The 25,960-nt window shown below is 38.9% G+C and overlaps 1 protein-coding gene across 2 annotated transcripts in view; it reads right to left on the minus strand.

Moving 5' to 3' along the window:
* glceb (glucuronic acid epimerase b) overlaps positions 1 to 23,381 on the minus strand; it is an 86,467-nt gene extending 63,086 nt beyond the window's left edge. For both annotated transcript variants that reach the window (XM_062031942.1, XM_062031934.1), the window contains exon 1: positions 23,187 to 23,381. The gene's annotated coding sequence lies outside the window, so the exon portion shown is untranslated. The remainder of the gene's footprint in view (positions 1 to 23,186) is intronic.
* Positions 23,382 to 25,960: the final 2,579 nt, after the last annotated feature.

Genomic DNA, 25,960 nt, shown 5'->3' on the forward strand with positions numbered 1-25,960 from the left:
CATGGAAAAATACAAACGTAACATATCCAAAATTACGCCCAAAGGATTGGCCTTTGAAGCGCTGACCTGTTAGTAACACTTCCAGGATATTTTTGGAAAAGAAGGCTGTATTCCAGCTATCTATTGCAAAGACAAGACTTGAATCTTCAGAACCTTGTTAGTTCACTGAAAAGGCCATCGACTAGTTTGGAATATTAAGCAGCTCATGCTGTCGGCATTGAAAAAGGATTTTGGCAGGGAGAAGGAAGCTTCAAAAAGGCTTTGATGGTTTATATTCCTCAGTCTTAGGCAGATATGAAAGAATGAAAATATGGGAAGCGAGGGCTTCTGATGGAGTAGGGTAGCTGAGGTGATTCTATTCTTCAAAAGTATGCAGGAAAAATGCTTTTAAAATGGCTAGACAGAGAGATAATATGGTGGCTGATATTAACGATATCAATATATACCGTGATAGACGCGTAATATCAATAAAAAATGCAGTCGATAAAATGTTTTGGGGTTTTTTTTCGTCGGAAGAAATCTGAAGTTGTAAAGCAAGGTTGGTTGCATGAACAAAGGCACTCGCTCTCTGGTTAACGAGCAGGAAGTGATTACTGATCAGTGGGAGTGACGTGCTAACAGTCAATCAGGTAACAGTATCAAAGAGTTATATTTAGAGGAAGGTTACATTTTATAATTAAAAAAATGCTTACATTTGATATATTTTTGTCATTGTTCTTACTTTTGATAGGGCATAAAAAATAATTATCGATATCGACCATTATAAAACACTCATGTTGTGATACAGTTTTCAGCAATATAAACACTTTAAACACTGCTAATTAGAATTCTTAATTACTTGGGTATCTTTTTAAATCATTTTCCTGTTTTATATAGTTTAAAGACCTCCTTCCGCAGATCAGCAAATTCAACATAGCACTGGGTGAAACGAGCACTGTAGTGGTCTGTCAGGATCCCAGAAACTCACTGAGCTTTTTATTCACACACATTGATTAAAAGCAAACAGGTCACAGGTGAGTATGGTTACATTTAGTAGCCATTAAACCCCTGTGATAACATGCACACAAGCTGATACTGTCAACTGCCAGGCCAAAACCTCCAAGGTATGTAAACGTTGACCAGGGTCATTTGGATATTTTCTGTTACAATTATGATATAAAGGGAGCAAAAACAGTTGTTTGATAATGTCTTCACCTAATCACAAACTATTAGTGAAAGTAAAATTTCAGTAACACAGTATCTTTCTACTGTCTGAAAAATGGGCAATGGCATTTTCATGTATTTTCATTGAATAAAAGCTACAGTATTTGAGTTTTGAACAAGTCTGTTGTTTGCCAAACCACTGGTGAGAAGTACTGATGTATACTGATGGATAAGTAATCAAGGAACAAAAGGGCAATTTGCCACTGGAAAGTGTTTAGTAACAGGTAACTTGAAAGAAAAGTCTCATAGTATTCAACACACCAGTGATACTTGGTTTACTGCAAAATTTTGTTTTTGATGATAAGCTAAATAACAACATAACTTAACACCCCAAAATGTACCAAAACAGAACCAAAAAATATGGCCCAAAATCTTACTGTTACTGTTGTAGCCCTATTCCACATTTGTCATTTTTCTAATGCTCTGACAAACTCAAACCACAGACGTTTTCCATCACGACAGGGATCATTACTTACTGTTTAATAATTAATCCAACATATCTTTAATACTACTCCAGTTTCCTCCCAAAGTGAAAAACATGTACAGTTGGTAAGGTTAATGTATTTTTGCCTCATTCCTGTCAGAATCGTGCGTGTGGCCGAAGCAGTAGAGCAGCACTAAGTAACTTTTCCGCCTTCATTAAAAACATTTCATAACTTTTGGGACTTACAACCAGGGCTGGGCGATATGGCAAAAAAAATGATCAGGATAAATTTTTTCATATCATCCGATGTAGATTGTGTAATATCACAATGTTGTTGTTTTTTTTAAATTAAAGTGGATTGTCCCATGCAGAGTTATACCGATTACCGCATCCTTACTGTTTACTACCGCAGTATGTTGTAACAGACATTTCTATCTATCTATCTATTTCCACCATGTTTGATTGAGGTAATATATGCTCATAGCTGATAACTGTCATTTTGTTCATATCTATATATGTGTGTTTACTAGAGGTGCAACAGTATAGGTTACCCACGCTACAGTCCGTACCTAGGTTTTAGAGCAATTGTTTTGCTTCCATTTCGGTACGTTTTGTGGGGGTAAAGAGAACAACTCGTTTTCCTCTCAAAGTTATTTTGTTTTTTTGCTTGTCATCACAAAAATTCTGCAGTAAACAAAGTATATTTGGTGTAGTGAATACTATAAGACTTTTATTTGAAGTTAACATTTACTAAACACTTTAAAATGGTAAATTAGTATTTTTTATTCTTTAACTACTTTTATACAGCAGTTCTTCTCACTAGTGCTTTGGCAAACAGCAAGCGGTGACTCACATCGTGGAGTTAAAACAAAAAATAAAAATCTAAATTTGTATCTTATATTGAATGAAAATAAACTCAAGCGCAGTTTGAATTTGAGGTACTGTAAAATAGTGTGTACCAACACATAAAACCAGTTTAATGATTATGTCAGGAATAAAATGTTTTTTATCCACAAACCAAAACAACACAAATTGTCTGTATGCAGAGTTGTTGTTTTTTATAGCAGTATACTAGTACTATTGTGCTTGTTACTCCAACAGGAGTAACTTTTTTTAACTACATGTTATATCAGAAAAGTGGAGTCTTTGCAGACACATAAAACAAAAAGTATGGTTAAATTATATTTAGACATACAAATGCCTTTTGTGATTACATTAGTGAGTGTGTTGATTGTCCCAGTCGGGACCAATACAGTCACATAGACGTTCTCTGAGTGCCTGCAAGAAAGCATTCGGGGCTGTATTACTAATGAGCTGCAGCAGATAGTGAAACTAAAGTCACTGTTCATTTAAATGTTGTGTTTTAACTTCTATGCTAGTGTTAATCCAATTTCTATATTTTGTTCTTCTGGGCTGCACTTCCAGCTGTGTAAGGGGACAAGTCACAACACAATTGAACATTAATTAGTCGTAGGAGACTGACTTTCGCGACGGTGAAAGGAGATGGTCGCGCACACAAAAACACTTTCACACGAACACACACAAATGTACACAAACACACACACAGGATCACGGTCAATAAAGGTGAATTGTTCCGTGCAGGATTACACAAAGCATTGTTGCTTCCTGACTGTTTACTACTGCGGTAACTTCTGACAGACATTTACATGTTTGACCGAGGAAATATGCTAACATCTGATCACCGTGATCGAAAACCAAATTAATCGCGATCCACGATCATATAATTGCACAGCCCTACTTACAACTAGTTAAATGACACCTCTGTCAAGGCCTCAGGGGGTCTGTGTCGCTTTCAATGGCACAAAGCAATTTTGAAATAGGTGGCAGGAAGCCTGCCACACAAAAAACTATAATTGTGTTGACTTGTTTTACGGCATAAGTAATTCCAAAGTCAAGGATCAACATTGGCCTGGTTTTCACTCGCTGTGACCTCAAAGACGAGGAAGGATTTCAGACCGATGCTGCCTTGGCTCTATTCCTGCATTACTAGTAAGAACCTTTCCATGCTCGATTCAAAAAAATAATGCTAATGTTAGCGATCGTAAATTTGCGTGGTAGCAATAAATAGCCACCAACTTGATAGTTCGCAAATGAATCACGATCCACGATCATATAATTGCCCAGCCCTACTTACAACTAGTTAAATGACACCTCTGTCGTGGCCTCAGGGGGTCTGTGTCGCTTTCAATGGCCACAAAGCAATTTTGAGGAAGGTGGCAGGAAGCCTGCCACACAAAAAACTACAATTGTGTTGACTTGTTTTACGGCATAAGTAATTCTCAAGTCAAGGATCAACATCGGCCCGGCTTTTACTCGCTGTGACCTCAAAGACGAGGAAGGATTTCAGACCGATGCTGCCTTGGCTCTATTTCTGCATTACTAGTAAGAACCTTTCCGTGCTCAATTCAAAATAATAATGCTAATGTTAGCAATCGGAAATTCGCGTGGTAGCAATAAATAGCCACCAGCTTGATGGTTCGCAGTTCTACACTGACGTGACCAGCCACTAGGGCTGCAACTAACAACTAATTTGATAATCGATTAATCTGTCGATTATTACTCCAATTAATCGATTAATAATCGGATAAAAGAGACAAACTACATTTCTATCCTTTCCAGTATTTTATTGAAAAAAAACAGCATACTGGCACCATACTTATTTTGATTATTGTTTCTCAGCTGTTTGTAAATGTTGCAGTTTATAAATAAAGGTTTATATAATAAAAACAAAAAAAAGTAGCCTCTGCGCATAGCATAGATCCAACGAATCAATGACTAAATTAATCGCCAACTATTTTTATAATCGATTTAATCGATTAGTTGTTGCAGCCCTACCAGCCACGCAACAAAACAGCGTCAAGTTGCAATGCCGAGAAAAAAAAGGCACTTTAACAAACACGAACCGCGCACACACGCACACAAACCCACACAAACCCACAGAGACGGACAGGCACCAATGCGTAGGTATCATAAGATTAAACATACAATCTATTAAATAGCCAACATTTTTTGAATGAATCAAATGTAGAATTCTACATATTGAATCTATTTGCAATGCCGTCAAAAAAGGTTCTTTAACAAATGCGAACCGCGCGTGAACACACACACACACTCAAACACATGCAGAGAGAGACAGACAGACACCAATTCGGAGGTATCATAAGATTAAACATACAATCTATTAAATAGCCAACATTTTAATAATTAATCAACTAAATAATTTTACACAGAGTCTATTAGAGTGCTAAAACTGCAAAGATTTAATCAATAGTTAATATATCAGTGTGCAGATTTTCAAACATCACAAAATGCTTTTCCTTTTGAGGAAGTTAGATTTTGTGTATTGTTGTTTGTTTACACTGTTGCTATTTTAAATGTTTTTTAAATACCTAAACATGGTTAATGTTTTTTGGCCACTTAGCCTTTCCTTTCTTTTAACTTAGCCTTTCCTTTCTTTTAAGTGGACAACATTTTATTAGTCATTTAAACATTTTTAACAGCTGAATGAGCAGCACAGTTACAGTACAAAAAAAATATTTATGAATTAGTCGTCTTTGTTTTTCGTAAGTACATGCCTAAAATAACTTAAGATGCATTTAGAAGTCAATGGAAAATTATGTGTACACTTTATTATCTGATTAGTCAACTTATCGTTAAGATAATCGTTGACTAATCGACTATCAAAATAATTGTTAGTTGCAGCCCTAATGTGGTGGTCCTCATGGGAAAAGTGGTCTTTCTTAAGACAAAACACTACCGCTTTGTCCACCAAAATCAACCAAACCGGAAAGTTCTTAAGTGAGGCATTAAGGAGTGGGACCATCCAGAACTAGATGCAGTGTGCTCAAACAACCACCAGGTAGCATCTGTGACCAGATCATTCAGTCTCTTTCGGATTTATCAGGTTGCTAGCGCATTCTTTGTGCATTCTTCACTCACGCTATAAGTGAAGGATGAGGTAAAAATACAACCTTACCTAGTAAATATAGACTCTAAATTGCTTAAAGGAATAAACGCAAGTGCGTAGGACTTTTCTCTGTTTGCGGGCCCAGCAAAGCAGACAGAGAAAGTGCAGCAAAGCACTTGAGCATTACAGCATTGTCTACTTTAGTATGCGTTGCCAATCCAATAAAAACTTAATAGGTCTCCAAGGCCAAGGCCACGCATCCAACCGCTCAAGAAGGAAAACTTCATTTGCAATCCCAATCATGTGTGAATGTCAGGAAGGGACAGAAAGGATCTCATGGCGGGCTAATTGTGTGCAAGACAGAACAGAGAGCTTCAAAGCTTGTAATCCACTGAAGTGGTGGTATAGTGTTGATTTATCTTTAACCATCTTTAATGAATACAATGTACTAAAATGACACCTGTGTCCATCAGCTTTTCTACATACAAGGTTTACCGTATTTTACGGACTATAGAGCACACCGGTATATAGGCAGCACTGACTAAATTTCAGAAGCAAAAAACTGTTTTCTATATATTAGCCGCTTTGCACTATAAGTCGCAGATATATACATTGTGACATGAGGTAATTACACAGAAAGATTTTGTAAATGTTTATTTACACACCTTAGTTGTTTCCAAACGTGCCTGTAAAACAGCAATAAAATGGCTAATCAAACAAAACATGAGTCATTGTCATGGACCAACTGGCTACAGAAGCTCGCTTTCCAATCAGCTAAACAGACTTAAGTCCACGGTGACGTTTTGGTGAATACACAAAAGTGGAGCAATACAAACAGAATGCCTTTGTAAGTTAATGATACTAACACAGACACTCATAAACGTGTTAGCATATTATTGATTACATTACGATAGCATGTAAAAATATGCAGTATTATATCGAGCAACGATGCTCAGTATAATCCAGTACGGACCGATCCACAGCGATGCTGTGTGTGTGTGTGTCTGTGAATGTGTGTGTGTTTGCGTGTGTTTTTGTGAAAGTCTGTGTCCGTGGATGTGCGCCATGTATCGTTCCACGGCGCGAAAATCTGGCTCGTCATGCGAAAATGAATGTTCAATCAGCCTCTTCTCCTTACACAGCTGGGAAGTGCAGCCCAGAATAACAAAATCAAAGAAATATGACTAACACTAGCAAATAAGTTGAAACAACATTTAGAAGGAGCAGCGGCTTTAGTGACAGGCTTTAATTCCTCTATCTGCTGCAACATACCAGTAATCCTGCCCTGAATGCGGACTTGCAGGCACTCAGAAGAGTCTTTATGAGTCCCGACTGGGAAAATAAACAAACCCACTAATTTAATCAGAAAAAGGCATTTTTATATCTGAATATTTTTCAATTAGACTTTTTGTTTATGTGTCTGCAAAGTTTCAACTCCTCTGATATAACATGTACTAAAAAAACTGCATACAGACCCTTTGTGGTCAAAGCATTTTTGGTTTGTGGATAAAAAAACAAAACATTTTGTTCCTGAATAATCATTAAACTTGTTTTTTGTGTGAACATGTCCTAAATAACTGCATAGAGACACTTTGTGGTTAAATCATTTTTGAGTTTGAGGATAAACAACATTTTGTTCCTGAAATAATCATTAAACTTGTTTTACGTGTTGGTACACATTATTTTACAGTACCTCAAATTCAAACTGCACTTTATTGTAATTGTATTCAATAAACGCTACAGTATTTGAGTTTTTAAAAACTCCACAATCTGGGTCACCGCTTGCCATTTGCCAAAGCACTGGTGAGAAGCACTGATGTATACAAGTAATAAAATAATACAAATAATAATTTACCATTTGAAAGTGTTGTTTAGTAAATGTTAACTTGAAATAAAAGTCTTATAGTATTCACTACACCAATGATACTTTGTTTACTGCAGAATGCACTTGTTGATGACAAGCAGAATAACAAAAGAACTTTGAGAGGAAAAAAAGTTACTACTACTACTACTCCCACAAAATATACCGAAAAAGAAGCAAAACCGTGGCCCTAAAAGCGAGGTACGAACTGGAGCGTGGGTACTACCTGTACCGTTGCACCTCTCGTAAGCACAATGAACAAAATGACAGTTATCAGCTGTTAGTATATATTACCTTAATCAAACATGGTGGAAATGTTCGTTACAAGATACTGCAATAGTAAACAGTAGGGATGCTACTGTACTCGCATGCACAGGACAATCCGACTCAATTTTTTTTTAAATAATCGTGATATTAATCGAGGTCAGGTGATATGAATAAATTAATTGATTAATTTTTTTGCCATATCATCCAGCACTTAGACTTAGACTTACGTACACGCATACGCATGCATACATATACATTTACATACTGTAACTACCTGCTGGTGGTAATGTTTTATCTTTGTTTGGTTTTGATTTGATCTGAATTTTTTCCCATGATTACACACAATTCGTGCCTGAAAGCATATTGGTAGTAAATGAGGAAATGTGTGTCTGGGGAAGCATGGAGACAAACATGTTTGCACGGCAGGTAAAAACCTGTTGGAATTGGGCCATTAGTTATCATAAGATTCGCAATAAAAGGTCAAAATAGTGTTGGACTTTCTTTGTGTGACTTCTTCTGGGGGCTACAATACATTATAACACTTCAATATGTTTTCACGTAAAAACCCTTATTGCCTGTATTCTGACAAGTGATTTCTTCCTGGAAGTAAAAACCAGTGGTGGTGGTCAACCAAGCTATGATGGCTATTGTACAGCATGCAACACATGCACTGAGTACACAAGGGCCCTATATACAGTATTCCTGCAAAAAGCAAATATGAGCAAAATGTTTTACTATGCTATGTAATAGATTCCTGTACTTCAAAAAAAAGATTTGTCGAGTGATAAAGGATTATTTGTCGGTGGAGTTCCCAAACATATTTAACTATCGTGTGCTCCAGACATCATTCTACACGACAAAACAGATGCAAACTTGGAAAAGCATGAAGGTCTAGAACTTATTTGTGTCCGGCTGGGTAAAAGACATTGGCGTCAAGACTCTCCCGGAAAAATATGCATCGTTTTTGCTTGCAATTCATGATTTAACTTTATGTCTACAGCCATTTTTGTTGCCTGCCCTTGTTGTTGCATGCACCGTTTACACATGTTTTTCCCTGTCTTTATCAAAATATAACTATAGATGTCAACGTTGTGAATGTGCTGAAAGTTTAATTTATGAGTGTTGCTTTTGATAAAAGCTTAAGTCTTTTAGGTTTAGCTCACACTTGATTTCTTTTATTTAGACTTGCCGAGTTGGTGCTTTACGAAATACTTGTAGCAAAAATGTGTCTTAAGAAATACAATTAATATCAAGATAATACTTAAATTGGAAACACTAAACGTTAAAAGTATATCAAACAAACCTTTAACAGAATGTTGCCTACGCTGGCTTGACCACCACACATTTTCAGTGAGCTGGACGTGACTTCATTTTGAATCCTACACATTTTCAAGGTGTGGCGGCCTGGACACTGCCGTGGCGGTACGCCACATTAAGTTACATTAAGGGGAAACACTGCATATATGGCCGGATTGGCAACCAAGAACAGGTGTGTCTTGAGTGCCAATCAAAGACAGGTGAGGGAAGCAGTGCTCAGGACAGAGATGCACTGACAGGAAAAAGAAACCTTGAAAAGGAAAAATGCTGGAAAGGAAAATACACAGAACACAGGAGGTAGATAAAACCAAAATGGTAATAAAGGATCATGACAAAGGGACTACTATTCGATTGTAGTAGAGTAAAAAAGCTTTCTAAGGGACAGAGCTTCAAAAGACAAGACAAAAGCAGTGTGTGTATTGCCCTTGAGAAAGGCCAAGGCTCACTGCACTCTGCGGGTCAAAGGACACATTTATACAACATAGGCCTCTCCTGGGGTCCTTGACTCATCCAACACACTGCCAAAAACCAACACGGTATGAATAAATGGTCGACCGAGTGGAAAGAGACACGAACCAACACAGTATTTTAGATCGTATTAAAATGAGTTGTACCGATTTACAAAATTGTAGATGCAATGCAACTAAGCCCTCTCAATTCCTCACTGACTTAAGACCAGTCCACAGAAAGATAATTGGGGTCATTTTGAACCAGAGAATCCTTTAGCCAGGAAAGGCCAGATTATCTGACGACTAAAAATGATTCTGACAAATTATCTTGTGGTATTGGGGGCTTGACTATTATTTTGCAATTGACAAAACCTTAATGCAGTTTGTATAAATAGAATGTTACAACAGAGGTACACTTTCACTTGCATTAAGGGATGTTCCGATCAGGGATTTGTGCTGCCAATTCCGATACCAAACAACCATGAAATCAGTCAATACCAATACCGATACAGATCACATGTATCAACTTTAAATATTTCAATTAATGTATTGTGAGTGCTATTGACAGTTTAAAAATATCAATACAATATTTTAGCTACTTCTTTATTCTCTTTGATAACATACAATTATTTAAGCAAAACAAGGACAACAGTACACAATTGCTAAAGAAATTTAAAAAAAAATGATCTACTGCTCATTTAAATTATTTGGTGTTTGCCCTCAAAGTCATCCTGTGTCCTGAATTTGTAAGCAATAATAAAAACAACCAAAAATTATGTTGAGAAAATAATAATGTTGATCTAATCACTCTAGTATCAATTATATACTAATATTTCTTATGGTGTCGACACCAATTTATACATCTATTTATGGTTCCGACAATGCTGACACACTAACTGATGTTCCTCTCTCGGACTGCTTACTTACTTTCTGCTTTTTGATTGATTGATTGAAACTTTTATTAGTAGATTGCACAGTTCAGTACATATTCCGTACAATTGACCACTAAATGGTAACACCCAAATAAGTTTTTCAACTTGTTTAAGTCGGGTCCACGTAAATCAATTCATTGTAATGTGGTTCCATCTACACTTCTTAAAATGTACTAAGCACTTATTTATTCCGATATTGTTGTTGTCGGTCGTTTTTTCTTAACGGTTAACTTAGCTATTAGCATGACTGCTCCTCCTTGCTCTCGGTGTGTAACATGTTTAGCCTTGTCCTAATACTTGACAATATTTGATAAAGACACTAAGAAATGCAGGTCATTTCCCACCATGGAGGTGATTATTAACTTAAGGAGCGGATCTACACTGTGTATGGAGATACATACTGTAATTAGTAACTAGCTTCTCCCTAAGGGACTGAAAATAAATGCAATATTAACCAGAGTGGATTGGCATTTGTGATAGGCATTAACCGGCGATGGGGATATTGTACTTTTTCAACATTATCAACCAATACGGATCGGTGGCTGATTGATCAGCACATCCCTACTTGCAATTACCGTATTTTTCGGAGTATAAGTCGCTCCGTAGTATGAGTCGCACCGGCTAAAAATGCATAACAAAGAAGGAAAAAAACATATAAGTCGCACTGGAGTATAAGTTGCATTTTTGGGGGAAATTTATTCGATAAAACCCAACACCAAGAATAGACATTTGAAAGGCAATTTAAAATAAATAAGGAATAGTGAACAACAGGCTGAATAAGTGTACGTTATATGACGCATAAATAACCAACTGAGAACGTGCCTGGTATGTTAACGTAACATATTATGGTAAGAGTCATTCAAATAACTATAACATATAGAACATGCTATACGTTTACCAAACAATCTGTCACTCCTAATCGCTAAATCCCATGAAATCTTATACGTCTAGTCTCTTACGTGAATGAGCTAAATAATATTGTTTGATATTTTACGGTAATGTGTTAATAATTTCACACATAAGTCGCTCCTGAATATAAGTCACACCCCCGGCCAAACTATGAAAAAAACGGCGACCTTTAGTCCGAAAAATACGGTATTTTGTTATTTCAAAATTGCACTATTGAAACTTGTGAGAAAGTCTCAACTGTCCAAAGTTGTTTAGTGTGAGGAGAAAAAAGCAAATTACATTGTTATTTTATAACAGATTTGAGACATTTTAAATATTTAAATGCAGACAAAATCTAATCGATGTGTACAATTAGCCATAATAACTGGCCCTACTCAAATCTGCAATACAACAAAACATTTACAAATTGCCAGAGTATCATGGGAATTTATATAACAACCTGATGTTGGTAGAAGCTCCCCAATAAAAACAGAAAACCATTGTTGTGGTTTGTCTCAATATCATCCTAAGACCAAGCATCTTCTGCAGTGGACATTTGTGTTTTGCATAACAAGGCTTTATTTTTCCAAAAACAAATGTACCAAAAACAAAATGTTCACTGCAGAGGACTCTGGTTCTCAGGAGGGTAAATGCCCTGGGATTGTCTGGAGACCAGTCAAGGGCGTAGTTAGCTCGGACTGGCTTTAGCTCCTCACAATTCTGAACAGAATAAACGTTGGGAAATGGTTTGTCATTTAATAATGCACAGAGACAGGCAGAATATCACACTCCACCCACTACAAGTGAAATGTCAACTTGTGAAAAACACCATATATTGTTATTACTGTGCATTGTGCAAGATTGCGCTTGAACAAGCACAGACATACAATGATGGGAACTTGGAAGCATGCGTGAGTATATTTTAGGACTTGCTTTGGTTCTTTGTCCTTAAGACAAACACTTTGTGATGCATGAGGTGTAGTCAGGTTTAGATATCAACTATAATTTCACAGAGATCAGCAGGGGAATCTACTAACCTGATGTCAGACAGAAACCAACACAAGTAGGAGGAACACATGCTTTCCCGTAGGATTTCTTTGGCCTTTTTGAGATTGTGGCAGTCTTAAATGCCTAATTCCGTGGCAGCTTTTCCCAAAAATTGTGACAGAAGTCGCAATACTTTTTGTAGCCGTTCAAATTGTGAGAGATCGTGAAAGTTGCAAAAAGCAGTGGCCCTTTATCAAAAACATAGCAAAATAGGCTGACAGAGGGCACAGGTATCCATAAGAAAAATAATTAAGAATAAATAAAATGCTACCTCAGGCTTCACATGAGGTAGGCTCAAGACAAACTCACAAATAATAATTTTGCCACACCTAGTGTGTGTGTGACAATCATTGGTACTTTAACTTTAACTTAAAAAGTAAAGTAAAACTTTAAAGTAAGACAAATTTAAGGCATACTTTTTGCTGAAGACAACGAAACAACACCATCAATAGACATTCTAGAAGTGACCCTTGCAGTTATTTGCAAGCTGTACACTGACTGCTCCTTGGTTTACTGTAAGAGTGGCAGGGCACTTTTGTAGCCTTTATTTTGTACTAGCAAGTAGGACTGGGCCGATAAAACGTTATCTATATATATCGCGACAGATGTAATCATATCAATACAAAACGCGTTCAATAAATTTTTTTTTTTTGGTCGGAAAAAAACTGAAAGAATAAAGCTTGGTTGGTCGCATTCACAAAGGTACTCGCGGTCTGGTAAGCTAGCCAAACAGGAAGTTATAGTGAAATGGGAGGGACACGCTAAACAGCCAATCGCGTAACAGTATCAACCATCACTTCTGGTTGCGCCATCTTGCCGTCGATTTTCTGTACAGGGCAAAATAAATTAATAATGAGTGCTGCATAGAGCGAATAAATAGAGGTAAAGTCCCCGCTAGAGGATGGCAGTTTTTTGTCGTCCTTCCTCATCTTTTTTTAACAACACACGTCTGTTCCCTATTCAGATGTGCGGAAACAGGTAGGAACTCAAGTGCAGGACTGTATGACTAAAATAAATAACAAAATATAGCAAATGCGCTATTTAAAAAAAAAAAAGTGCTCTAATAATATTTAAATAATAACTACTGCATGCCATTAATTTGTGGCACTAAACATGCAAAGACTTGTTCTTCTCAGGTTTCTCTAAGTCAGTGCTACACCCCCCCTAGGAAAAATAAAATATTTTGCACCCCCCACTCTTCAATGTGACTGTAAGTAGTATAATTTGTCTATAAAATTGTTGTAACTATACCTCTGCATAGGGATGATGTTTGATAAGAAATTATCGAGTTTGAGCCTATTATTGAATCCTCTTATCGAACCGATTCCTTATCGATTCTCTTATCGAGTCCAGATAGGTTGTTGTATATGGACAAAAACACACAATATTTGGTTTAACAAACCACTTCACATTCTCTACTGCTCGTTACTATAGTATTACCATATCTGAGTTATTGTGCAGAAATGTGGGGAAATAACTACAAATGTGCGCTACATTCGTTAACCGTGTTACAAAAAAGATCAATTAGACTGATACATAATGTTGGATATAGAGAACATACAAACACTTTGTTTATTGAGTCAAAAATATTAAAGTTTGATGATTTGGTAAAATTGCAAACAGCTAAAATGATGTGGAATTAAATTATGGAATGGATTAAGTAAAGAAGTTAAACATTGTACTGATATAATCCAGTTTAAGAGATTGTTCAAATGAATAGTGCTTACAAAGTACAAAGAAGAAGAATTATGAGAAATACTTTCAACCTTATTGAAAATAAGATATTCTTCATCTCAGTATATTAATAATGACTGAATTAATCAATTACATATTACAAAACTGTTGTATATACTAATTCACAGATATTTTATTATAAAAAGGTCAGTAAATGATGTATATATATATATGTCGGATCATGTTTTGTTTAGTTATGTTCTGTTAGTTTTGGACTTCCTTAGTTGTTTTGTGCACTTCGGGGGTTTGTTTTAGTTACCATGGTTACTTATGATTTTCACCTGCCTTGTACGCGCACCTGTTGCTCATCAGAGACTCTATTTAAAGGCCTACTGAAATGACATTTTTTTATTTAAACGGGAATAGCAGATTCATTCTATGTGTCACACTTGATCATTTTGCGATATTGCCATATTTTTGCTGAAAGGATTTAGTAGAGAAAATCGACGATAAAGTTTGCAACTTTTGCTCGCTGATAAAAAAAGCCTTGCCTGTACCGGAAGTAGCGTGACGTCACAGGAGCTAGTATTCCTCACAATTCCCCATTGTTTACAATGGAGCGAGAGAGATTCTGACCGAGAAAGTGACGATTACCCCATTAATTTGAGCGAGGATGAAAGATTCGTAGATGAGGAACGTTACAGTGAAGGACTTGAGAGGCAGTGATGGACGTATCTTTTTTCGCTCTGACCGTAACTTAGACACAAGCTGGCTCATTGGATTCCACACTCTCTCCTTTTTCTATTGTAGATCGCAGATTTGTATTTTAAACCACCTCAGATACTATATCCTCTTGAAAATGAGAGTCGAGAACGCGAAATGGACATTCACAGTGACTGAACATGTAAATACACGATTAATAATATTCAGCTTTGCGAAGCTAAAAAAATAGAAGCTAACCTAGCAACGTAGCCAACGTGATAGCATCAGTCTCAAATGCAGATAGAAACTGAATTAAAAAAAACCCTGACTGGATGGATAGACAGAAGATCAAAAATACTATTAAACCATGAACATGTAAATACACGATTAATAATATTCAGCTTTTCAAAGCTAAAAAAATAAAAGCTAACCTAGCTACGTAGCCAACGTGATAGCATAGCAGTCTCAAATGCAGATAGAAACTAAATTTAAAAAAAACCTGACTGGATGGATAGACAGAAGATCAAAAATACTATTAAACCATGTACATGTAACTACACGGTTAAAAATTCTCAGCCTGGTAAGGCTTAACTATGCTGTTGCTAACGACGCTAAGGCTAATTTAGCAACTTAGCAATCGGACCTCACAGAACTATGTACTCTCTCCTTTTTCTATTGTGGATCACGGATTTGTATTTTAAACCACGCGAAATGGACATTTAAAGTGACTTTTATCTCCAAGACAATACATCGGTGACACACTTAGCTACTGAGCTAACGTGATAGCATCGTTCTCAAATGAAGATAGAAACAAAATAAATAAACCCCTGACTGGAAGGATAGACAGAAGACCAACAATACTATTAAACCATGTACATGTAACTACACGGTTAAAAATTCTCAGCCTGGTAAGGCTTAAAAATGCTGTTGCTAACGACGCTAAGACTAATTTAGCAACTTAGCAACCGGACCTCACAGAACTATGATAAAACATTAGCGCTCCACCTACGCCAGCCAGCCCTCATCTTCCCATCAACAGCCGTGCTCACCTGCATTCCAGCGATCAACGGCGCGACGAAGGACTTCATCTGTGGGTTTGGCGGCAAGCATCGGCTAGGCGTAGTAAGTAGTCCTTGTTGTGTTGCTGTAAGTATTGTACTTAGCCGCTAAGACACCGATCGATCCCACCTACAACGTTCTTCTTTGCAGCCTCCATTGTTCATTAAACAAATTGCAAAAGATTCACCAACACAGATGTCCAGAATACTGTGGAATTTTGTCGAAGAAAACAAGAGGCTTTTCTATCGGGTCCGATGGGGTCCAACCACTTCCGTTGCTTTTGTGACGTCACGCGCATAAATCATATCCAAAGGAGTTTTTCAACCGGAAGTGTGGCGGGAATTTTAAAATTGCACTTTATAAGTTAACCCGGCCGTATTGGCATGTGTTGCAATGTTAAGATTTCATAATTGATATATAAACTATCAGACTGCGTGGTTGTTAGTAGTGGGTTTCAGTAGGCCTTTAAGCCTGCCTTTTACGGTCACTCGTCATGGCTTCATTGTTTGCATTTGCAACAGTTACGTTGGCATTCTGGTTTTGAGCGCATGATTCCTGTGCTAAAGTTACCTTAGCTTCTAGTATTCCTGTGCTAAGTAAGTTTTTGCTTTAGCTTCTCGTGCGAACGGCACGCTTTCCTTTTGTTTTGTTCCTGTCTGTTGTAATGTGTATGATTTATGAGAAATAAATCATCTCCTACCTGCACGCTTTCGTCCGGAGCCGTCAGTTTTGCGTCCCGGGAGAACGAACCGCAGCACGCTGCACCCCACCGTGACAAATGACTGAGCTACGTGACTTCATTTCTTGTGATGTCCTACGGGGCATTTCTTGTCGGGACGGGATTCGTTCCCAGGTATTCGAATAAAGAACCAACTCTTTTTATTTACTATAGTGGTCTCGATAACGGGTACCGGTTCTCAAAAAGGGATTCGAGTCCGAGGACTCGGTTCTTTTCTTATCGAACAACCGGGAAAACCGGTTTTGAGCATCATCCCTACCTCTGCATAACATTGTAAGCTTATTAACATTAAAAGGAAACAACACCGGCCTTTCCTTGTCTCCCAACATGGTTACAGTGAAGAAAAGTGCGACATACACTTCATCATATTCTGGTACGGCAAAAAAAAAGCATGTCCCAGAGGTCACACATTTGAAAGGGACTGCTCCAAGTTTATATTTTCACACTTTGCACTATTTTGTTACACTTTATTAGACATTTCTTACATTATCCTTATTGTTTTTACCTTAAAGAGGTTACTGTTAAGTGTTTATAGTAATTTTAGAATTTTGTTTTCATTGACTGATTGTTTTCCATTCTTATATTGACATTTCATTTACTTTCTGCCTTGATAGCTGAGGGGATTATAATCCCAGGAAGGTTACATTTGAAGTGAAAATGTTAACATTTATTATTTTTTTCTCCCGGTCCATATTTCCATAGGCCATAAAAAAAATAAATATTAATTATCCATATCAACCAATACAATATAAAAAGCTTATATCGTGATACAGTTTTCAGGCATATCGTCCAGCCCTACTAGCAAGTATTGAAGACACACTCCAGAAAAGTCAGTAATGTTTCAATGTCTTTGAGGAGCATTACAACCAGATGTAATTTAAAAATGCATTAAAATTGTTGTCCGTTTCACCAGTCTGTTTCTACCAGTTACAGTTAGCCGCTTGCATGTAACACCCCTCTTCCTTGTTGACAGACCCACATAAGGCCCATTTCCATTGCAGGAACTTTTACAGGACCTTTCCTATTTACCTTTGTAAATGAAATACCCCCCTGCGTTCCCACCAAAAACTACCCGAGTAAATAAACATAGAAACAATTCAGTTCTGAGGAGCATGGCGGTACTTTTAACAGTTCCTGCAGGAACTTTAGAGGGGTGGGCTGTGTTGTCCAATGCTGATTGGTTGAACACATTTGGGACGTAAGTAAAGTATTGCATATTGTTCTAATGCAGGGGTGGGCACACTTTTTGGCTCAGGGGCCACATTGGCTTTTGAAATTTGACAGATGGGCCGGGCAAGCACACAATGCATCTTATATCTGTTGGAACTAAGAGTAGGCTTCTTTAACATGGGCTATTTTATTCATAATATATCTATTTTCAACAATATATCATCAAAGAAACATGCAAATAGTATTATATTTTATTCGTAATACATCTATTTTCAACAATACAGTATATCATCAAAGAAACATGCAAATAGTATTAAAGCAGAGGTGTCAAAGTAATTTTCACTGAAGGCCACATCGCAGTTATGTTTGGCCCCAGAGGGAAGCTTCCAACAGTGAATACTATTATTACACCATTTTTTAATGCATTTTATTAATAGATTTTTTTTTAAACTACAATGTAAAAAAATATGGTAAGTTGCAATAATTTCACCTCAAATTTGTGTGTATATTACTGTAAATAGAAAAACAGTACTGCTGTTTTTATGGCTGAAAAAAGGCAGCTCATTTGCCAGAATTTAACTGTAAATTGTACATTAGTTTTTTTTACTGTAAACAGAAAAAAATGCAATTTTACAGTAAATTTTTGGCACCTGAGCTGCCAGTTTGTTTGTTTTTTTCTTTCTACCGCAAATCAACAACTGTAGATTTTTCGGTGTATTACTGTAAATGCTAAAACGGCACCACATTTTATTACAGTAAAAAAGTACTGTTTTTTTTTCATTTAGAGAAAAATGCTGTAAAAACTTAAGTAAATTGCACAATTTTACCCTGAAATCTATTGCTACTTTTACATTGCACAATATGATGGATGACTTGCTTTGCAATCATTAGTATTAATATGTATTTCTATTTAAAAAATGGTTTGAATGTTTGATAATATATTTTTGCATAATTAGACAATATTTAAGTTAACATAATTTGCAATTACATGGAGTACATATATATTTTTTCTCCCAAAATAGAAAAAAAAATTCATTTAGTAAGAAAAGTTACAGTACTTTATTGATACTTATTATTTCCAGGGTTTCGAGGGCCAAATAAAATGAAGTGGCAGGCCACATCTGGCCCTCTGGCTTTGAGTTTGACACCTGTGTATTAAAGGGTTAACACTTTCATTCTCTTTCTCTCTTTCAGTGAGAGCAGTGTTGTTGATCACCCATTTTTGCCAGTGCGTCGAAGTTTAGTATCAGTTTTGTTGTGGCAATTCTCAAAACATATCATTGCTCAATTTTGTTTTAATATCTGGCAGGCCGGAGTAAAGGGACCAATGGGACGGATGTGGCCCGCGGGCCGTAGTTTGACCAACAGTGTTCTAATGTGTGGCACCTTGAGACAAGAATATGTTGATTGACAGTCTAAAAGTAACGTGTCTTGCTTCACTCGTTATGTTCTACACTTCTGTTAAAATGTAATAATCATTTATTTTTCTGTTGTTTGATACTTTACATTAGCTTTGGATGATACCATGAATTTGGGTAGCAATCCGATACCAAGTAGTTACAGGATCATACATTGGTCATATTCAAAGTCCTCAAGTGTCCAGGGACATATTTCCTGAGTTTATAAACATAATATGAATTTTAAAAAACGAAAGAAGATGTGATGCCAAAAAATATTGACGTAATCATAGTAGTATCGACGAGATACGGTACTGTACTTGGTATCATTACAGTGGATGTCAGGTGTAGATCCACTACGGTGTGTAGTGAAGTATGTTTAGCTATTCCTCCGTCCTGCAGGGACATACTTTATTTGTCACCATGGAGGCAAGGATTAGTGATTTAGAAGTAGTTAAAACACTGCCGACGGCGGATGGACGTTAGCCGCTAGCTAGCGAGCCATGTCTTAAAGCACCTCTTCCTGAGGGCGTTTCAGTGTTATAACTTCACCTTTCTCGTCAGTTTTTCAGCTAAAATGCGTCCATTCTCCCTTATCTGTCTACACACTGTGTCTGCTTGTAAGTACTCTGTGATTGTGCGCTGCCGAACATGCTCCTCCGCTCGTAAAACCAGAAATGACACAACGTGGCGACGACGGGGACCGGTACTTTACAGAGGCGGTATAGTACCGAATATGATTCATTAGTTTTGCGGTACTATACTAATACCGGGAAACTGTACAACCCTATTTTGGAGTGAAAAATCACAATTTGTTTTTTTCTCAAAATCGTGCAACTTTATTCAGTACACTTCGATTTTAAATTACATTGTTTTGTTTCTTATTGTTTTGTAATATTGTATCAATCCAACCTTGCTGAATAGTACTAATAAGACAGCGTAGGGCAGGCGTTTTCAACCTTTTTGGAGCCAAGGCACATTTTTTTTCATTAAAAAAATGCGGAGGCACACCACCAGCAGAAAACATTAAAATGTAAACTTGGTAGTTGATATTGACAGTAAAAAGTAATTGTTGCAATTGTTGGATATTAATTCAAACCATAACCAACCATGCATCACTATAACTCTTGTCTCAAAGTAAGTTTCACGACCTGTCACATCACGCCGTGACTTATTTGGAGTTTTTTGGTGTTTTCCTGTGTGTAGTATTTTGCGCTGTAGCAGTTTCATGTCTTCCTTTGAGCGCTATTCCCCGCACCTGCTTTGTTTTAGCAATCAAGACTATTTAAGTTGTGCGGACGCTATCCGTCTTTGTGTAGAAATTGTTGATTGTCATGTCATGTACGGATGTACTTTATGGACGCTCTCTGCTCCACACGATGTAAGTCTTTGCTGTCGTCCAGCATTCTGTTTTTGTTTGCTTTGTAGCCAGTTTAGTTTTAGTTTTGTTTTCCATAGCCATCCCTAAGCTTCAATGCCTTTTTTAGGGGCACTCGCCTTTTGTTTATTTTTGGTTTAAGCATTAGATACGACGTTTACAAAGTAATTAGCTACCTGCTGCCACCTACTGATATGGAAGTGTATTACACGGTTACTCTGCCGAGCTCTAGACAGCACCGACACTCAACAACGGCATTTTATTTGCGGATTATAATTACTGGTTTGCATAAAATATTCTTAACCCAAATAGGTGAAATTTCATAATCTCCCACGGCACACCAGACTGTATCTCACGGCACATTGGTACAAAAACACTGGCCAAGTAAATCTCTTATGGACAGCAAAACAGCTAATACATCTGACTAAAAAATGAGGCAAAACATTAACCGTCTGCTGCAACACTTTCACAAATGCTGGGAGAATATCAACATAAATAAGTTATAACTCCATCCATCCACTTCCTACTGCGTGTCCCTTTTGGGGTCGCGAGGGGTGCTGGAGCCTATCTCAGCTGTATTTTAGGAATTCAACCAATAGTACACCTACATTATAATTCCATCATGGTTTGCGTAATTACAATGATAATGCGTTAATGATGGCACACCAGAATCTGTTTGGAGAGACTGGAGGAGATGCGGATGAAGAGACAGGGCTGCGGAGCGAGCGCTCAGCGCCGGGACAGACAAGCTTCAAAGTGTCTTGGCTGAATGAGCGTTTACCGGACACCTCGGTCTCCTTAGACGCATCCTCGCTCATCCATGCGGAATGGACACTGGCCGAGAGTTAGTGGGCGGCCGAGGGTGGAGTCGGCTCTCTTGGTTGCTTTGTTGTGTCCACTCCTGTCTCTGGCCATGCTCCCCCCCCCCCCACCCCAGCAGACGATGGCGTGAAACACCGCAGGGCCACCACAGTGCATATGTTTTTTTTTAACTTTTGTAGCTGTATGTAGAAATGTCTGGTTGCATCAGCTCTGCTCTTTTAATGTATTTTAATGTCCTTTGTTGCTTGATGTTTCCCTCTTACACACATGCTTGAGTGTGCTATGGCTATGAGGTTTTTTTCTTTCTTTGGCCTCAGTCTGGACCCCCTCTCCAGGGGCCCAGGCTTGGACTTTTTCAAACCCCTCAGCGTTTACCTGTTTCTCACCTTTTTTGTGAGGGGCGCCGGAAGTTGGCAGACCCGTCAGCGATCGTGTTCTGTCTCCCTGTAATGTTTGTCTGATCTTGAATGGGATTGTGCTCTATTCATCCATTTTCTACCGCTTGTCCCGTTCGGCGTCACGGAGGGTGCTGGAGCCTATCTCAGCTGCATTCGGGCGGAAGGCGGTGTACACCTTGGACAAGTCGCCACTTCATCACAGGGCCAACACAGATAGACAACATTCACACACTAGGGACTAGGAGTGTGGGAAAAAATCGATTCAAATTTGAATCGCGATTCTCACGTTGTGCGATTCAGAATCGATTCTCATTTTTTAAAAAATCGATTTTTATTTTTTATTTATTGATTTTTTTTAATTTAATTAATCAATCCAACAAAACAATACACAGCAATACCATAACAATGCAATCCAATTCCAAAACCGACCCAGCAACACTCAGAACTGCAATAAACAGAGCAATTGAGAGGAGACACAAACACGACACAGAACAAACCAAAAGTAGTGAAACAAAAATGAATATTATCAACAACAGTATCAATATTAGTTACAATTTCAACATAGCAGTGATTAAAAATCCCTCATTGACATTATCATTAGACATTTATAAAAAAAATAAAAATGAACAATAGTGTCACAGTGGCTTACACTTACATTATTGCAATCAGCTGATTAAACATTGTCCTTTACAATTATAAAAGCTTTTTACAAAAATCTACTACTCTGCTTGCATGTCAGCAGACTGGGGTAGATCCTGCTGAAATCCTATGTATAGAATGAATAGAGAATCGTTTTGAATCTGGAAAATATATCGTTTTTGAATCGAGAATCGCGTTGAATTTAAAAAAAAAAACTCGATTTTGAATGGAATCGTGACCCCAAGTGATTGTGAGGCACATGCAGCAACCCCTGCACCACCGTGCTGAAAATCATAATTTCCCCTCGGGGATTAATAGAGTATTTCTGATTCCGATTGTGCATTTTGGGTAAACAATCAGTGATTTATGTGGAGAACTTTTGACTGCTGCACCGGTGTCGCTTGCATGCAACACCAAGGGGAGGTAAACAGACGTTAAGTTCACCTAGTTTTTGATACGGAGCCTGAACTACAAAGTGCTCCAACCTCCTCCCCCGATAATAATAAAAGCAGAAATGACCGCTCGGTCATGTTTGAACACGGTTCCCACGCAAGCGAAGCGGACTAACATCATGCAGACGTGTCGTTAGCATACTAGCTAACAGCGGCTTTTGCATCCCAGCTTTGAAGTTCCTGCATTCTTCTTCTAGTTCTACTTCCACCAGCCCACACGCTCAACGGTGTTGCACACGAATTAACGGTAAAGTGGTTAAAGAAAAAGGGTGTTTTAAGAGAAGAAAACCGGCGATATTTAATTATGATTTTAAAAATAATTATTTTTTTTTGGGGGGGGGTCGTTTAATACAAGTGTGACCCAGCTAGCTCTGCTTGTTAGTCTGTCAAGACGAAGCAATACAACAACAACAAAAAACACGTACTGTTGTCGACCTTACCTGCAGCATTTAAAGGTGATAAGCGGTACAGAGATTAATCGTGCCCGGGTACGCTGGCGGTAGTTTGTGTTCGTCTGGCGGTGAGTTTAAAAGATCCACACTTTACCCAAAGGCGGAATCAGCCATCGAAGGGACAGTGTGGTCACGCCGCCTCTCCAGCACTACAGCGACTGGCCGCGGAGCCGCGCAGTGAAGCGTCTGCCTGTGAGGGGCAAGGATTTTTTTAGTATCGCGAGACAAAGCGAGAACAGCATGTACCAATCAAAACGCCAACACGCCATAAACACATGTTACAATCCGAGGAAGTCATAATAATAATAAATATACAGTAAATATACAGTATTTGGGTTTCACTACAAGACCTATATCGAATCACCTCATATTGCCAGGAATTGTTTACACTTCTTGAACATATTAGTGCAAAAATATGTTTTACAAAATAAAATATTTTTTAATTTTTTAACGTTTCAATTATATATATATATATATATATATATATATATATATATATATATATATATATATATATATATATATATATATATATATATATATATATATATATATATATATATATATATATATATATAGTAACTCTTTAGTATGGGGAACATATTCACCATTAATTAATTGCTTATTAACATGCAAATCAGTAACATATTGGCTCTTAATTAGTCATTATTAAGTACTTATTAATGCCTTATTCTGCATGGCCTTATTATACAACCAGTAAGCCATTAACTAAGAGTCTTCCCTCAATAACCTCAGAATTATTGCTTATTAGTACTAAGTAGGGAAGTTGCTGTATATGATTCTCCATTTAATACCATCCATCCATCCATCTTCTTCCGCTTATCCGAGGTCGGGTCGCGGGGGCAGCAGCCTAAGCAGGGAAACCCAGACTTTCCTCTCCCCAGCCACTTCGTCCAGCTCTTCCCGGGGGATCCCGAGGCGTTCCCAGGCCAGCCGGGAGACATAGTCTTCCCAACGTGTCCTGGGTCTTCCCCGTGGCCTCCTACCGGTCGGACATGCCCTAAACACCTCCCTAGGGAGGCGTTCGGGTGGCATCCTGACCAGATGCCCGAACCACCTCAACTGGCTCCTCTCGATGTGGAGGAGCAGCGGCTTTACTTTGAGCTCCCCCCGGATGGCAGAGCTTCTCACCCTATCTCTAAGGGAGAGCCCCGCCACCCGGTGGAGGAAACTCATTTCGGCCGCTTGTACCCGTGATCTTGTCCTTTTGGTCATAACCCAAAGCTCATGACCATAGGTGAGGATGGGAACGTAGATCGACCGGTAAATTGAGAGCTTTGCCTTCCGGCTCAGCTCCTTCTTCACCACAACGGATCGATACAGCGTCTGCATTACTGAAGACGCCGCACCGATCCGCCTGTCGATCCCACTCTTCCCTCACTCGTGAACAAGACTCCAAGGTACTTGAACTCCTCCACTTGGGGCAGGGTCTCCTCCGCAACCCGGAGATGGCACTCCACCCTTTTCCGGGCGAGAACCATGGACTCGGACTTGGAGGTGCTGATTCTCATCCCAGTCGCTTCACACTCAGCTGCGAACCGATCCAGCGAGAGCTGAAGATCCTGGCCAGATGAAGCCATCAGGACCCCATCATCTGCAAAAAGCAGAGACCTAATCCTGCAGCCACCAAACCAGATCCCCTCAACGCCTTGACTGTGCCTAGAAATTCTGTCCATAAAAGTTATGAACAGAATCGGTGACAAAGGGCAGCCTTGGCGGAGTCCAACCCTCACTGGAAACGTGTCCGACTTACTGCCGGCAATGCGGACCAAACTCTGGCACTGATCATACAGGGAGCGGACCGCCACAATCAGACAGTCCGATACCCCATACTCTCTGAGTACTCCCCACAGGACTTCCCGAGGGACACGGTCGAATGCCTTCTCCAAGTCCACAAAACACATGTAGACTGGTTGGGCAAACTCCCATGCACCCTCAAGGACTCTGCCGAGAGTATAGAGCTGGTCCACAGTTCCACGACCAGGACGAAAACCTCACTGTTCCTCCTGAATCCGAGGTTCGACTATCTGGCATAGCCTCCTCTCCAGCACACCCGAATAGACCTGACCGGGAAGGCTGAGGAGTGTGATCCCACGATAGTTTGAACACACCCTCCGGTTCCCCTTCTTAAAGAGAGGAACCACCACCCCGGTCTGCCAATCCAGAGGTACCGCCCCCGATGTCCACGCGATGCTGCAGAGTCTTGTCAACCAAGACAGCCCCACAGCATCCAGAGCCTAAAGGAACTCCGGGCGGATCTCATCCACCCCCGGGGCCTTGCCACCGAGGAGCTTTTTAACTACCTCAGCAACCTCAGCCACAGAAATAGGAGAGCCCACCACAGATTCCCCAGGCACTGCTTCCTCATAGGAAGACGTGTTGGTGGGATTGAGGAGGTCTTCGAAGTATTCCCTCCACCGATCCACAACATCAGCAGTCGAGGTCAGCAGAACACCATCCTCACCATACACGGTGTTGATAGTGCACTGCTTCCCCTTCCTGAGGCGGCGGATGGTGGTCCGAACTCCTCCCATGTCCGAGTTTTTGCCTCCGCGACCGCTGAAGCTGCACACCGCTTGGCCTGTCGGTACCTGTCCGCTGCCTCAGGAGTCCTATGAGCCAATAGAACCCGATAGGACTCCTTCTTCAGCTTGACGGCATCCCTCACCGCCGGTGTCCACCAACGGGTTCTAGGATTACCGCCACGACAGGCACCAACTACCTTGCGGCCACAGCTCCAA

Source organism: Entelurus aequoreus, linkage group LG02 (assembly GCF_033978785.1).
Source record: "Entelurus aequoreus isolate RoL-2023_Sb linkage group LG02, RoL_Eaeq_v1.1, whole genome shotgun sequence".
Taxonomy (NCBI): domain Eukaryota; kingdom Metazoa; phylum Chordata; class Actinopteri; order Syngnathiformes; family Syngnathidae; genus Entelurus; species Entelurus aequoreus.